This window comes from Marmota marmota, unplaced genomic scaffold (genome assembly GCF_001458135.2).
Source record: "Marmota marmota marmota unplaced genomic scaffold, marMar, whole genome shotgun sequence".
Taxonomy (NCBI): Eukaryota; Metazoa; Chordata; class Mammalia; order Rodentia; family Sciuridae; genus Marmota; species Marmota marmota.
The window spans coordinates 9,404,027-9,420,637 of record NW_025999969.1 but is presented as its reverse complement, the minus strand read 5'-3'; the positions used below and the strand labels follow the sequence as shown (position 1 = coordinate 9,420,637).

The window sequence follows — 16,611 nt, the reverse complement described above, 5'->3', positions numbered from 1 at the left end:
AAGCAGTGCCCTGAAAAGGTCAGGGTCACCGTTTGCTTAACAGAGAGCTCAGGAAACATCTCTGGAAAATAAATCATACTCCGGCGTCAGGGTGAGTGGACCCTGCAGGAAGAACACAAGATTCCATCAATATTTCTGATGTCAGTCTTGTCTTTGGTTTGGAAACAACTGGAACTTAAGTTACACCAAAATAGTATCCTAGTAACTATTGTTTTTGAATAGTTAATGATGAACGCTCATCATTAAATGCTAAGCATTTAAGTGCTTTAAATGTATTGGGCTTTTAACCTAAAAAACCCTGAACACACAACATATACACACTCTCCTTTTTCTTTTTTAATGAAATGACGAAATCAAGACTTAGAGAAGAATTTGACAACACACAGCCAGGAAATTAGCAGTGCCAGGATTACAACTCAGTTCTACGGATTGGAGGTCTCACAGTGTTCACAGGATACCATCCAGGAAAGAAAACCAGATTAGAATTGAGCTATGGAAGTCTTTTGGTTCAGAGACCATTATTATAACAAACCAGCCTCGCCATATTGTCCTCCAGGGATTCATTTTTTGCTATATTTGTTTCGGGATTGGGCCTCTAAAATCCTTTACAGCTAGGACATTCTGATAAACTCATTGATTTGATAATAACTTATTGTATTTGGCACTGCATTGTGGGAAAATCAGATGAAGTCTCTGATCTCTCAGAATTTACAATCTAAATGGGGTAGATGGACACTAAGAACGTAATTAGAAACATGGCATGTAGTAGGAAGTCACAGTTCTGGGTGCTCCAGAGGCATCAAATTAGTCTGAGTAGGGGTGAGGTCAGGGAAGAGCTCCCAAAGGAGGTACTATCTAAGCCAAACCCTAAGGATAAGTAGCAGTGAGTGGGACACATGGGGGTGGGGGTCGAGAAGAGCACGTGCCCAAGCCTAGGGTGGCACCCAGTGTGTTTGAAGAGTCTATTTAAACAGACCTAGAAAATTTGTGTGACTGAGGTTCACAGAGGGGAGGCTGGAGACGGCAGAGGTACACCTCTCGGGGCCTCCAAATGCCTTACTGGTGATTTTAGGTCTTTTCATGAGGACAATCAGTAGCACAGGTTTAAGCAGGAGAATAACAAGTACATGTGTGCTTTAAAACATCATCTGGCTGAAGTAGTGGGGGTGGGCTGGGGGAAAGCAAGAGGGGAAATGAGGAGGTTCTGCAGGAGCTCTTGGCCAGACCAGACGGGGAGAGGCATGGAGGGCTGAGAGATGTTCAGGGGTCCAGTAGGCTCTAGAGAATGATTTGATGTATATATTGGGGGAGAGGGAACACTCAAGGACAACTCCTAGTTTCTGGCTTGGGCACAAAGGTAAATATCACCATTTAGTGAGGTAGGGCAGAATGGACTGAGTGCAGATTGAGGAGGATGATACTGGGGTCAGTTCTGACGGACCTTTGAGAAATGCAAGTGAAGAGGCTGATGAGGCTCCAGTTTCATCACCAGCCTGGACTCACTGGTGATTAAACTATGGTTGGAGCTTTAACAGTAGCTGAAATCCAGGGACAGTGGACAGACTGAGGGAGGACCAGGACAGAGCTCTGAAAAGCACAGGAAGAACTGGCAAGGGAGACACTGAACACCCAGAAAGAGGGGAAAACCAGGAGTACATGCTGTCATGGAAGCCAAGAGACATCTAGTACTTCAAAGAGGCAATGGCCAAGAGTGCAGAATGCAGTGGTGGTCATGAGGGTAGCCTGGCCACTGTCCAATGGATGTCATGACATGGGTGCCACTGGGGATCTTAGGCAGAACAGTCCTGGTGGAGTGGTACAGGTCATCTGGACACAACTCACACACGGGGATCCCTGGCTGGACCACCTTCTAGAACTTCACACCCTGGCTGGACCACCTTCTGGAACTCACCATTCACATAGATACATCCTGATTTCAGGTGAAGAGACAAGAGGTAATTGTCATGAGAGCAGATCTTCAGATATTTTACACAAAGGGTAATTTCAAATAAGTCACTGCTTTGTATTCTGAGGTTTGGCTATAGGATCAGAGGCTACACTACAGAATAAAAACAGTGATTTTTCAACTTTTTTTTTTAGTTGTAGATGGACACCATATCTTTATTTATTTCTATTTGGTGCTGAGGATTGAACCCAGGGCCTCACACGTGCGAGGCAAGTGGTCTACCACTGAGCTACAGCCCCAGCCTGATTTTCAAAATCTTAATGTTACAAGTTTTGAGTACCCCAAGTGTTTGTTGGTTGTGTCTCTTGATATTTATTATATTTAAAGTTAAAACAGAAAAAGATTAAATACTTATCAATTTATTTAAAAAATCATAATCATATTATCATAAATAACACGAGAAATGCATGTAGTGGTGAGAGCATTGTTTTCATTTTGGCATTTCTCTTGAATGTCTGTCTTGATGAAAGATGACTGAATTCTCATATCTTCTTGTGCATTAAGCCTATTGAAATCTGTTGTTCTGGTTGAAGTATAGGAAGAAAACTTAGCCTCACAGTTATGTAATAGAAAACATAAGAATTTAATAATTTTTTCAGGTAATTGCAAATCTACTGTACCTACAATGTAGAATCTGAAACAATCAATGAACTTGTCAAATTCTGTGAGCTAAAATCCATTAGTGTGCCTCCCACTTTGTAGGGATCTCTACCCATCCCTGATTGGCCATTTGTAAATATGGATTCCCTGGGTTATGAAGATCTTCCAGAGGTTGGTGTATACTTATCTTCAATATTAAAAAATCACATTAATTCCTATCACCACCATTTCATCAGAAATTTACTGAGAATCTGTCAAGTGCATGATGGCAGATAAAAAGCTTTTCAAAATTCTCATTTTTGTTTGATTATGCAGCTTTATTGTTGGCAACAGTTACAAGAGGGCTGTTTTCCTTGAAATGGAAGACTCACTCTGCTCATTGGGTGAGAATCCACCTGCTAAATGATGAAGTCTGAGTTAACAGAAGTTGTCAGTCCATGCTTTGAAGCAAAATATTCCTTGAAGAAAATGGTAGTTTAGTTCACAACCATAACTATCAACACAGTGATAAGGGCACATTAGCATTATAAAAAATCATGCTGTCTCTTGGGACTCTAAAAGGATCTCAAGGACACCAAGGGTCACAGAACACTCATGGTCCACTGGTGGTGCAGAAGGAGAGTTGGCATCTCAGAAGGCAGTTAATTATCAAGACTCTCTTTAATGCCAAAACCAAATAAACAAACTAATAATAATAATAAAAAAGAGAACAACTTGATAGTTAAAGGAATTAGAAATGCAGACTGTGCTGCAGTTTTAACTGTGTTAGAAATTTAGCACAGGAACCAGACTATTCCATTAAGATTTGATTAATTGCTGGGTGTGGTGCAAATGCCTGTAATCCTAGGGACTCCAGAGGCTGAGGCAAGAGGATCCCAAGTTCCAAGCCAGCCTTGGCAAGTTGGTGAGGTCCTAAGGAACTCAGTGAAATCCTGTCTCTAAAATAAAGTAAAAAAAGGGCTGAGGATGTGGCTCAGTGGTTAAGTGCCTCTGGGTTCAATCCCCAGTACCAAGAAAAAAAAAAAAAAGAGAGATTATTCTTGTCTGTTAATATCTTTAAAAGACTAGAAATAATAACTCTGAAAGCTATATGTCAATTAAGGAGAGTTTTATTTATAAAAGATAGTTTCATAAAAACAGAATCAAAGCTTTCACAAAGGTTCAACATGACAAGGGCCTTTAGTAAAAACCAATCAAATCCTCTTATCGATGGGGGAATAAAGAAGATTTTAATTTTAATTTTAGATAGCTCATTCTGTCAAGAATGTGGATGGTACATGAGAGGTAAAAATGATGGCCAGTAGCAGTAACAGAGGTGAGGACATGGGTCGAGTGAACTGTGCCAGGATCAAGAATTGGAAGAAGATGGTAAAAAGACATGAATCAGATGAGCTGTGTCAGAAATGCTAGATCCACACCCATCCACACACATACTTAGCAGATAGCAGACTATCCCTTATGATAAAGCAACCGTGAGTGAGATGATTTTATATAAGCTGTGCAATAAATATAAAATAATGATGATGATTCTGGTTTACTTCTTTCTCAATGAATTTTAAAAATAAAATGTGCCTTCAACATTCAGAATTCATTAAAATGTATAAAATGGGCATGAGAAATGCCATTTTCCCCTGTTGACATTCACCCGTGGGCCTTTCAGAGTTTGAAATAGTTTGATGTTTAGAACAAAAAGCTTCTGTACAAATATGTGCATCTCTTTTCAAACAAGGTTTGGACTTATCCATGGAGCTGGAAGTAGTGCATAATGGCATCTCTGTATGAATACACACACATTTTTGCAGTTTTTTTCATTGTCACCAAAAAAGTTGATGAGAACAACATAGAAGAGGAAGAGTTTATTTTGGCTCACAGGTTGAGAGTGTTCAGGCAATGTACAGCTGACTTCCTAGCTCTGGGCCTGAGATGAGGCAGAATATCATGGTGGAAAGCAGTTCAGATCAGGGCAACAGGAAGCAGAGTGCCACTCACCAAAGATAAAAATATAAACCCCAAAACATGACCCCAGTGACCTAACTCCTCCAGCCACACCCTACTGTATCTATAGTTACAAACCAGTTAATCCATATCAGTGAATCAATTCACTAATTAGTTACAACTATCATGATCTAATTGTTTCACCTTTGGAAACTCTGGCCTTGTCTCATGCATGAGCTTTTGTGGGTCATCTCATATCTAAACCATAAAATTCCACCTCTAGCCCATGAAAGCTCATAATCATTTAACAATGGAAAATACACTTAGTACACTTCAAAGAGTTCCCAGGGTCTTAAAAGTTCCAGCATTCCTCAAAAGTTCAAGTCCAAAATCTCATTGGAAACTCAAGGCAAAGTTATAAAGATCAAAAGCAATATATGCATCTCCAATATATAATGGCTCAGGAGAAACATTTCCATTCCCCAAAGGACAAATAGGAGTATAGGATGGGACCAAAGCAAGACCCAAATCCAGCTGGGCAAACAAGTCCTGTAATTCCATATGGAGTGCCTGAGACACATGGCATTGTGATGTTTTCCCCAAAGGGCTTGTGTAGCTCTGCCCCTGTGGCCTTGATGGTTGCAGCCACATGGGCTCTCTTTTGGCTTGTCTCTGCTTGATTCCTACAGTGGTCCTTGGCAGATGTTCCACAGTACTGGCATCTCCTAATCTTGGGGGTCTCCACTGCAGCTTTGGCTTTCTTCTTAGGTCATGAATTGCCCTCTCAAGGGCATCCTGCAGGTGACTAGGATCTTGCAACACTTTGTCTGGCCTCCCAGGCCTTCCTTTGAAATCTTGGTGGAAAGCTCCACAACCCCATAACTTCTGCATCCTACATTAATGCATAGGTAACACCACATGGATGATGCAAGGTCTGCTACCATCTTGAGCGGTAGCCAAGTCTCCTGGGACCAGCTTGCAGCAGCCTTTCAGTGCTTGGGTGGCTGAGCACAGCAAAACAACTAGGCCCCTCTGGGCAAGCAGGGTGCCCCCATGGTCTCAAAGGCATTTTTACCTTTACAACCTTGAGTCTTAAGACAGGTGTGGCCTTGTCAATTCCAAGTTGCTCTCAAGCCATCTTTCCTATTGTTTCTGGGTAAAGTATACAGTGTCTCTTTAGTGGTTGTAATGGTTTTAATAACCTCAATTTCCTTAGCCCCAGTTTTACATGTACTTTTCTGGTCAAACTTCAAGTTTTTCAAAATTTTCTCCTCCTGATTATCATAGTAAACTTGGCAAAAAAACCACCCATAATATCTATGTCACCACTTGAATGCCACATTAATGAGTCCATCACTTTTTTTTAAACTTTTATTATATTTCTGGGTGTAGATGTTTAAATTCATCCTCACAGAAAATCTCAGGACACGGGCAAAATGTAGATAGTTTCTTTGCCAGAATGTAACATGAATGGCCTCAAGCCCACATTCCAATAGGGTCCTCCTCCTCTGACACTTCATGAGCCCAGTCTTCACTGTCCACAGTCAACGGACATTTTGGTCTTCTGAGCTCCCACCACTGAACTATGCTTATGGCACTCTGAAGGTTTTCCAGCTTGCATCTCTAAACTTTTCAAAAATTCCTTCCCCTGCAAACCAGCTCCAAAAACTTCTGAACCACATGGTCTGGTTAGTCACAGAAATAACCCCTCCAATTGGTACCAATTTGTTTTAGTCAGCTTTTTCATTACTGTGACCAAAAGACCTGGCATGAACAACATAGAGGAGGAAAAGTTTATTTTGGTTTATGGTTTCAGAGGTTCAGTCCATGGTTGGCTGACTCCATAGGACTGAGGTGAGGCATCATGGTGGAAGGGCATGGTGGAGGAAATCAGCTCAGGTCACAGCAACAGGAAGCAGAGAACTCCACTCACCAGGGACAAAATATAAACCCCAAAGACATGACCCCAGTGACCTCCTTCCTCCAGCCACACCTTACCTGCCTGTAGTTATAACCCAGTTAGCCCATATCAGTGGATTAATGCAATGATTAAGTTATAACTATCATACTCTAATACTTTTATTTTCCATCTAAACCATAATACTGGACTGCATGAAAAGGAACTGTTACCTCAGGGTGGTGGAATAGGTGGGAAGGAAACTACTACTACACCTCCATCCCATCTGTACCTGCTCTTTTTCTAGGATCTGGTCAAACTAACATGGCCTCTCATAAAAGGCCTTATCAATTAGTGAGCTGTGTAACTTCAGACAACCTCTTGTCTGAAGAGTTGATCTGTTGGTAAAATGGTTATGATGCCAACCTTGGTATGTTAAAACAAAAACAAAAACAAGTGAGGCAATGTATTTAAAATACCTGGAGTATAGTAGATATTTAATAAATGAGAATTTCCCTCTAGTTCAGCCTCTTAATAAAGCTGCATGTCAAAGAAGGACTAGAAGTCATGTTATTTTAAGAAAGCCTCATCAGCAGCATCACCAAAATCCACTGAGGCTAGAGATCAACAGAAAGCTGTAATTTAGCTGCTAGAATTTGAAAATTGAGAGGTTTCACATCAATACTCAGAACCCCAATTTATCTTGCAAAATGCCTGGCTGTGGAGGCACTGAATCATGGCCCTATACCTAATTCTTCATGTGACAGAACAGAACATGCCTGGGCATCAGGATATAAAGTTTGTAGCTCTAACACTAGCTTAAAAAATTATTATTTTCTCTGGGCCTCTTTTCTTTTTGCAAAATTAGAGCTATCACTGTTTTAAAGCTGTAGTTCATTTTTTAGATAAACAATGAAAATCCGAGGGCAAAAAAACTTACATATCACTTTTCTAGTCACACCATACTCTATACAATTAGCCAGATATTGGGAGGCTTTTAAACTACTTTAGAATATATAAATAATTGGTTTGCACAAAAGATTATTCAAACTACAGACATCAGTATAAAAGCCACAATGATTCAGAAAGGGGAAAATCTTTTTAAAACAAATAACTATTTTACGCTTAAATACATAGGAAGATTTGAGCTTCCCACTATGAGATGATGAACATGCAGACATGCTGCATATCCATCTGCTCTAGAAAGTTCCTCATTTCCATATTCTCATCTTGTAGCTGTAAGGAGGTTGAGCATGCCACGCCTCATCTGTGGAGGCTTTCTGCTTGGCTGGCTTCAGACAAAGTTACCATTAACTCCCCAACCTGCAAGAAAATGATTTGACACAAAGGATTCCAAAATGTCCTCCTCTCCCCCTACAAGCCTGCAAACAAATGGTACAGGAATGAGGTCAGAAAGGAATCCCCGCCTACCAGGCCGCTGAATTCATTTACCTACCTCAGAGCCCATTCAGGGAAAGGGGTGGGACAGGGAACAAGAGATGCCTGGAGGCCAAGTGGAGTTTGGGGGTCGAGCGCTACATTACAAGATTTGACAGGCCTTTGCCAGCCTTCAGCTTCTTTGTGTCTCTAACATAATAGAGAAACACAAACTGAGCAGCCCAAGATCTGTGGTTACACCCTTGGACAGAGCACACTCTTTGCAAATGCTAATAGTATTGTAGCATCCTGTCACCCAGGAACACAAAAAAGGATGTTGATTTTCACATGAACCAGAACAGGCCCATTGTACACAAGTTTGTGACCAACTTGTAGTATCTGCACATCAAAAGTCCAGCCAATCATAGAGTACACAGCTGGCGAATTGTATCAAAGGGGGGTGCCCAACGAGAACATCCAAGTCCAAATGCTTCATTCCACCAATAGGGTACCATAACAGTACTTTTGACATGAACAAAAATTACACTCCACAATCTTGATTCAGCTATAACCATAGTAATTACAAGAATGTAAATGTGTCAAATGTTTAGAAAGAAGAAACAATGTGTGGAAATGGAAGTGGTTTTGGGCTTGTACCCACAGCCTCTGAAATGGCAGAGGCAGCAAATGTCAGCGATGTTCAATACACACTCATTTTTGAGGTATTCTGAAAAGATAAACTCAGGAGAGTTTTGGCAGAAAAGTAGCAATTTCTATTCTATTAGCTTGGGAAGCCAGAGATATCTCAAGGCAAGAAAATTAAAGAAGAAATGTATATAAGATTTCTGGAAATAAATTTAGTTGAAATTGTAATGGCTTCTACTAATAACTTTCAAAAGGGTTAGATTTATTGGACAAAAGAAGACAGTCAAAAGGAATAATTTGAGAAAATCAAATATTCAATCAAGGTTTTAAAAACTGGGGTAAAAGTAATTGTTTCTTAACAGGGCAATTCAAAAAAACTAAGAGGCTCTGCATGGGTAGTGAGAATTAACATGTTGAAGAGAAATTGCAAAACTCTATAATTTTTACTCCTAACACTTAAGGCCTTTCTTTGGCTGACATAAAATTTTAACTCCCAAATCTCATCTTCTTCAGTACAGCTGCACGAGGAATCACATCTTTGTTGGTAATTCCATTCTTGCGATGCAACAACAGCTTTGTACAGTCAGGGCTACTTCTATTATTAAATGGGCTCATTTTGCCCTTTTTAGATGTATCATGTGCCCTGACGGAAAGTGTTCCTGATAGCATAAACATACTACCTTTCCTAAAAGTATTTCTGGAAGGACAGTGCATTTCAGAGAGTACACAGGTTTGTAATAATACTGCTTATGATAAAGGATGCCAAAAAAAAAAAAAAAAAAAAAAAACCAAAAAAAAAAAACCACCCTGGTTTCTTTGCTCTGGATTCAGATTTTCTACTTAACTCCAACATTTCAAAGGAAAACATAAAATTTCCATAGGACTAATTTGGCAAGATAGGATACTGAGAGTTAAAAGGCTTCAGGGGAGTTTCTAGACCCCAAAATTCTAATGGGCAGTTATAATACTCCTCTTTGTTTTCTGAGTCCAGCTAAGACTTTATAGGAGCTTCGTAAGGATGTATTCATACTCCAGGAATGGCTGCAAACTTTTGGCACTTCTCGACATCCTTCCTCCAAACATGTAAGACTGACAACAAGAGGTGCCTGATGTGCCTCTTGATGTCAGTCTTGCTCATGGCAACGAGAAGGCAGGATCACCATTGTCACTGGGTGTATGCTACTTATGTCCTTGAGACCTCGATATGGTGATTTCTAGTTTTTACTATATATAAATTAATTGTAGAAAAAGATTATATATATATATATATGGCATGCAAGGGGATAGGCTGTATACATCATGGCAAATGTGAGCACTTCCAACGTAAGTTCTCTAGACAAATACATTCTTTCCATATTTTTAATTGGTACATTATATTTATACATAATGGTGGATTCTTTGTGACAAAGAGGAGGAAACTTTGCTGGTACAAAATTATTCAGTAATCCTGACATCAATGAACTTAAGTGATAACAGATTTATTAGACTTTTGCAATATACTATGTTTTTCCTTCAAATAGATGCATCATATACTATTTGTTTGTGGAAGTCAAGGACATTAATATTAGATAAAGAGGTAATAGGTAAGTAGTCCAGATAGTATTGCTTTCTGATTTGGCCTGATTCTCAAATAAACTTTAGTGAAACAAGAAGTTGAAATGAACCTATTCCACACAAATTATTTCACAAATATTGCAGATCTCATGAGCTTTGGTTAAGTGTGAGATCACGTAAGCCATAGTGAATAAAATTCTTATTTCCATATTGTTCCTCAATGATTCAGTAACTGTAAGAGTAAATTCTGCTTTGAATATTATAAAGTGCAATGTGTATTCCCAACAGAGCCATAGAGATCTATCTCTGGGCTCATGCTGACTAGGTCTTCAGCAGTGCCTCTTATCTCATTCTCAATTCCTTGTTACACCTAGGTTAATGAATAAAAATACAAACAAGAATTTTTTTCTTTATCACGAAAGACAAAGGAACAACTTTGATTTAAAACTGACTAAAAGTAGTGGTTAGCTGGATGTGGTGGTGCATGCCTGTAATCCAAGCGGCAGGGAGGTTGAGGCAGGAGGATTCCAAGTTTAAAGTCAACCCCAGCAACTTAGTGAGACCTTAGGCAACTTAGCAAAATCTTCTCAAAAAAAGCAGGGGTGGGTGAGTGGGTCCTGGGGATGTGGCAATGGTTAAATGTCCCTGGGTTATATCTCCTTATCAATGACTTGACCCTAAATGAACCTTAACATTGGCCCTACAGAATGTGAACATCACTCACAAATAATCTTTCAGAGAGGGACTATGCACAAAATCCCAAGTTTTAAGCTAGGAATTCTGTTATTTTAAGAAACAGGTTTAACTTAATAACTTATGATATAGGTGTGTCTTACCCTCAGTTCTTCAGGCTCAAGATCACCCAGTTTACTTGATATTGTCCTACTTTTTTTTTCTTTTAAATATATTTTTAGCTGTCAATGGAGCTTTATTTATTTATTTATTATTTATATGTGGTGCTGAGAATCAAACCTATTTTTTTAAATAATTTTTGCAGTACTTGTCTTAACCCTCAAGTTTTCCATATTTATCAATTTAGTTTAATGTGTGTATAACATGACAATCCTAGTTATCATAAATTGGGTATGTGATTATTTTAAAATACTTTGTAACGTGATATATCATATTTGTAAATGATAGTTACATTAATTCTGAATTGAATATGCTAAAAGAAAATATAAACTGCTCTTATAAGTTTTCAGTAACTAAATACTTCAAACTTCTTGAAGATTCTGAACTTGAACTACACAAAAGATTAAGAGCTAGCATGACTGAAACTTATCTTGCCTGTGCACCTTCCAAATGAATTTTTTTTCTTTATTTTTAAAAAAAGGGTATTGACATTTATTGATCAAAAATATAGTCTACAACTACTGAGTCCTCATTATTGAAACAATCATGACTTTTGAGTCTTAGTAAACCTCATATACGACTGAATATGTTAGCATCACTAATGAAAATGATGGCCACGGCAGCAGAATGCAATTACAAAACATGTTATATATTTTACAAAAAAAAAATACCAAAATGCTTTGACAAGTATTGAGATATGGAAAAAAAACCCTCACCAGTTGAAAATGGTAATTTTATAACTGTGCAGTGTCAAGTATGTGGAATTTAAGCTTTTGTGTAAAGTATGTGGAATTCAGCTACATTTGTTAGACCATGAATTTGGTTACACTATAGGGTTCCTCATTAGAAACAAAGAAAATTTTTAAAAAGATGCTCTTCAATAATAAAATTATAATGTGATTTAATTATCTTTTAATTACTTATCTACACAAATGACCTTAGATCAAGCACAAGCAAAATATAAGTTGCAATAACATCTACATGTAGTATGAGGTTTTTAAAAAATAATACAAAGTTCATTCACAGTGTACAAGTGAAAAACAAGCTTTAAATATTTAAATAACACATAGCCATGATCATTCAAAAGGTGAACACATTTTTAAGCATATTTCCATAATGCTAATATATCTGAAAGTAAAATACATATCAGCCTTGAAAATTGAGATAAAGACCATTACTATGATCCCATTTATTGAAGAGAAAACATCATGTTTGTTTTTTCAGGTAAATATATCTAAAATAAATACATACAAAATTATTAACTAGCTAAGGAATTCATCTTTAAAACCCATACACTGAATCTTGTATATGAAATTCCCAAATTGTAACATTAGGAAGCAAAACTCTCCGCAATGTTTCCTACTCACTTTTACATTATTGGTTCACATTTGGTCACTAAATAATTTATGTGAAGGAGTCCTTCTGAATAAAGCCTGGAAAGCAGAATAACACAAAGAGAATTTAATTAAATGACAAGACAGGCTGACTGCTCTGCCTGTGACTATGGCCACAGTCAATTAGACAGTGAAGAGCAAGAGCTGCACCACTTGCTTCACCTATACACACTGATTAACATCCTGTCCAACTAATTTTGGCTATCATCTGTTAAAAATTCTTCAGCCTCCATACAAAGCTGTATTCTCCCCATTTTTTTGAAAATTCTGACATCAAACAAATGATTTCTTGTCCTATTTGTCTTCACTTCTGCATATTGAATATCTGAAATTATTTTTTTACCTTGAATTTCAATCATTTTAAATTTTTGAACTATAGACACAACACACAAGATTTACTGTTGAGACTGAATTTTATTTTTTTCTCTTCACAGCATCTGCATTTAATAAATACCTGTTTTTTGAGGGCGGGGGAAGCATATTTAGTGTGAGATCAGCTAAAATAAAAAAGAAAAGAAAAAACCACGAAAGAAGCCAATTTTAATGAAGGGGACAGATAGGAAGAATGTCAGTATTCATATGGGATTGTTAACAATACGTTTTTATGATCTATTTAACATATTTAAGTTATAATATTGATCTCCTCAAAGAAGCCGTTTCTTCGTCCCCACCACCATTTTTAAAATTTATACACATGGAAGTGATAAAAATTACTAACTAACACGAGGGCATTTTTTTTCCCCTCTAAAGTTCACAGTAACAAATATGGTCCTATTTCTTTCTTTCTTTTTAAAGAAATAGGTGTGTAGTTGTAAGAAGTATTTTACAACTTCATGAATATTACCATTGTAAGATGTCTGCTTCAGTGAGGGGTTACCTACCTATTGTAGCTATAGGTAGTAGTAGAGGTAGAGGCTAGCTAGAGTGTTCAAGCAGTGAAGCCATCTCCTAATCCTTGTATAGAACATCACAAAGTTCACTCCCTTTCTGCTGACCACTGTCCATAGACCCCCCAAAACCCACAAAATGTTCTTGACTACTCATCTACAAAATAACAATATGTATACTGCTGCTAGCTGCTAAAAATTGGATCTACTTATCTTATCAAACAGTGTAAAGCAAATATTCACGGAATTTCTAGTTTCTGAAATATTTTGTGACATTCTCCAACTCTGTATATGAGGTGTCATATCTTAAGGGGTTATCAATTTTTCCTGATTAAAAAAAAAGTGGGAATTGGGCAAAGGAATTGTTATCAACAAGGGAATTATAACAATTCCAAGAAAACATAAAATTAAGTAAACTGTAGAATAAAAACTGTTATACAATGGGCATTTTTATTAGCATAATAAAGACTTAAAAAGGTAGCAAATGAGAAAGACATTTTAAGTAAAAAAAAAAATGGCATATTTGCTTTAAAGCCCTTTAACCAATAAAGATTATACAAAACACAAGAAAATGTTGTGAGGGTATTATTATAACTGAACTGCAAAGAATTAAACTTTAAATTTTTCTTTAAATTTTCAGCTGAGAGAGGGAATGGTCAACATCATTCTAATTGTTGAAAGTTTTTAAAATAGTATATGGAGGCCCTGGGAGTGTAGCTAAGAGTATAGCATTTGCTTGGTACATGCAACGCCATGGGTTTGATCCCCAGTACTGAGAGAAAAAAAGAAAAAACTCATATGAAAGAAAGTCTTTTCCTGATTCCTAGTTCAAATGTTTGACAATATTCTAAATAAAATTAGTCAATTGATTATCCTTCATCTTTTTCATCATTTGTCATAATCCAATGGCTCTGTCAATAGGAAAAAGAAACCACTGTTAACAGGAAGTCTAACTTAAGTATACAATATTCAAAATGAATTAATTTCAAATGGATATAGGGAGTGTAAAAATAGCAACTGAAGGTAAGCTGCTACTGACAACTTCCAAGGCTAACTTCTTGTCTAGCAATGAAGGGTTGAGGTTCCTTTCAATGAATATACACTGAATTATTATAATCCAAATTAACTTATCCAAGGGGTTCTTCTGTTACCCAGTTTTCTTTCATGTGGTGAATATAAATTGAATTATCACGCTCAAATAGTTCCTGGATATAGAACATTAAAGATACAGACAATGACTTAGCAGGCTACCATCATTTTATATACAATTGATAACTTCTTAAAAATTGCTATGTTTTATTCCAAAACAACTAGCATTACATTCCTGGAAAAGAAACTTGACAGTGAGTAACATCTGTTAATAAATTTAGTGCCACCACAAATAAGACAACAGCAGAGAGCAAGTTTCTTATCTTCAAGGAGTATACCTAATGGTAACACCAATCTTATAATCCCAATTTGTCACTCCAGAACAACTGAATAGGATGTCAATGCCATTTCCACTGTTCTTTCATTCAAGGCAGCTGATGGTTAAAGTGCCTGTAACGCACATAAATTATTTGTATCCTATGACTTTATTGTATGGGTAGAAAGGTGGAATAGCAGAAGAAAAAGAGGCAGGACAAAAGACTTTGAAGTTTTCTTTCTCTAGACGTACGTAGAGGTGATTACATTGTGAGTAGAATTCTGTAAAAATAAACCCATTTGATAAATTTAGGTATAGGGAGACAAATGCAAAACTTCTAAACAAACTTTATTACTGCATGATCACAAAAAAATTGAAGTTTCACTAAGTTTGCAAGTTTTATTGAAATTATTTAGAATATCATCTACCATAAAACATTAGCATAATTTTATCAAGTATGATGTCTGAATGAAAATATATTAGAATTAATTTCTTTTTAAAGAAAAAGTTTAAAATCTAACTAGTAGAGAAGACTACACAGTTGTGTTGGGTATAAACATCCTCAATAAATATTAGAATTATAATTACTTCAAACTATTTTTTTAAAAGCAAAATGAAGGCTAAGGAACTCCACATACATTAAAACTATAATTGAGCAATTATTTCTCCCAATGCTTGGTAACTTTTCTAAAATGATTGGAATGAAGAAAGGTTACCACTCTGCCAGATTTACTGTTTTAAATGGATCTTTAAGGTAAAAAAAAGATCATGTGTCCAATTCATAGATATTTTGCAAGAGTTTAGAGTCATAAATCACAAGGATTGCTAAGGGCCTTAGAGACTCCAGGCATGTAGGAAACAAGAAAAATTGGGATGGTTTTCCTATGTGCAAAGTCTCTCCACGCACCAGTATCATCACAACCTGCTTTTTAGGATTGTACTATACTTGTTCCTGAGACACTCTGGCAGAGAAGAGGAATATCTCTAGCAGCAATCGCAATTAGATATCACACTGACCACATTAGAGGGCAGACACTATTAGATAAAACATTGGCTAACTGGAAAGCTGAGACAGGAGGATCACGAGTTCAAAACCAGCGTCAGCATTGGTGACGTGCTAAGCAACTCAGTGAGACCCTGTCTCTCAATAAAATACAAAATAGGGCTAGGGATGTGGCTCAGTAGCCAAATGTCCATGCCCCTGGGTACACTGGTAACCCCCAAAACAAACAAATAACACTGGCTAGCTTTGAGCTTCCTCAGTTAATTACAAAACCCAGAAATGTAGCTTGTAGTTTTAATGGATTTGGTTTCTGTGGGTTTTCATAAATTATTTTCCCCAAAGGCCATATCTATAAATGAAAATGTCATGTGAACACTGGTGCCAAAAAGGAGAAGATCCAGATCACGAAGCACTAAAAATGTTCATCGCTAATCCTATCTAGTCATACTAATTACCATGACCAGAATGATACTGGAACATTTTATGGTTTTAAAATAACTTTTTACACATGGAAGATGTAGAAAAATTTATAAATGTAAATAAACACCTTTAAAAGCACCAAAGTTATATTTGGCTTGTGTTAAAGATAATTCTGCATTTTTGTATACTTCTATATATCTGTTCTTTAAAGAAATAAGCAAAACAAAGCAACAAAGCTTTCCTTGAAATGTGTTTAACTCCTTCCTTTCTCATTTATTGCTGGAGTACTGTTATGAATGATGTATGATCTGAGCAGTACCTCTCTTTTTAGTTTGCTTTCTCAAAAATATTTTCCCTATAGTAGAGAAGAGGTGGTAGTTTTGCTAAGACTGAACTGGGTGCAGCCAGGGAAGTAACTTTACATTTCTACTCCTTCCAGTTCCCACCCTGTCACATGCAGGCTGCTTGTACACAGCTCACAGATAAGGAATGGAAATTTTACAATAAATGATAATGGCTTAACCATAGCATTTTTTTCCCTTCAAATTCTTCAGTAAAAGCAAACAATTACTGATTATAATGCTACTAAGGGAAATCCTTAAATATGTATTTTATTAGAAACATGCTTAGAATGCCAGACTTCACAGAATCAGACAAGTGTCAGTATATCAAGATC

The 16,611-nt window shown here is 37.1% G+C and overlaps 1 protein-coding gene across 1 annotated transcript in view; it reads right to left on the bottom strand.

Annotated features, from left to right (window-relative positions):
* Positions 1 to 11,721: 11,721 nt before the first annotated feature.
* Positions 11,722 to 16,611, bottom strand: part of Opa1 (OPA1 mitochondrial dynamin like GTPase) — an 82,379-nt gene continuing 77,489 nt past the window's right edge. The window contains exon 30 of the mRNA XM_015499894.2: positions 11,722 to 14,793. The gene's annotated coding sequence lies outside the window, so the exon portion shown is untranslated. The remainder of the gene's footprint in view (positions 14,794 to 16,611) is intronic.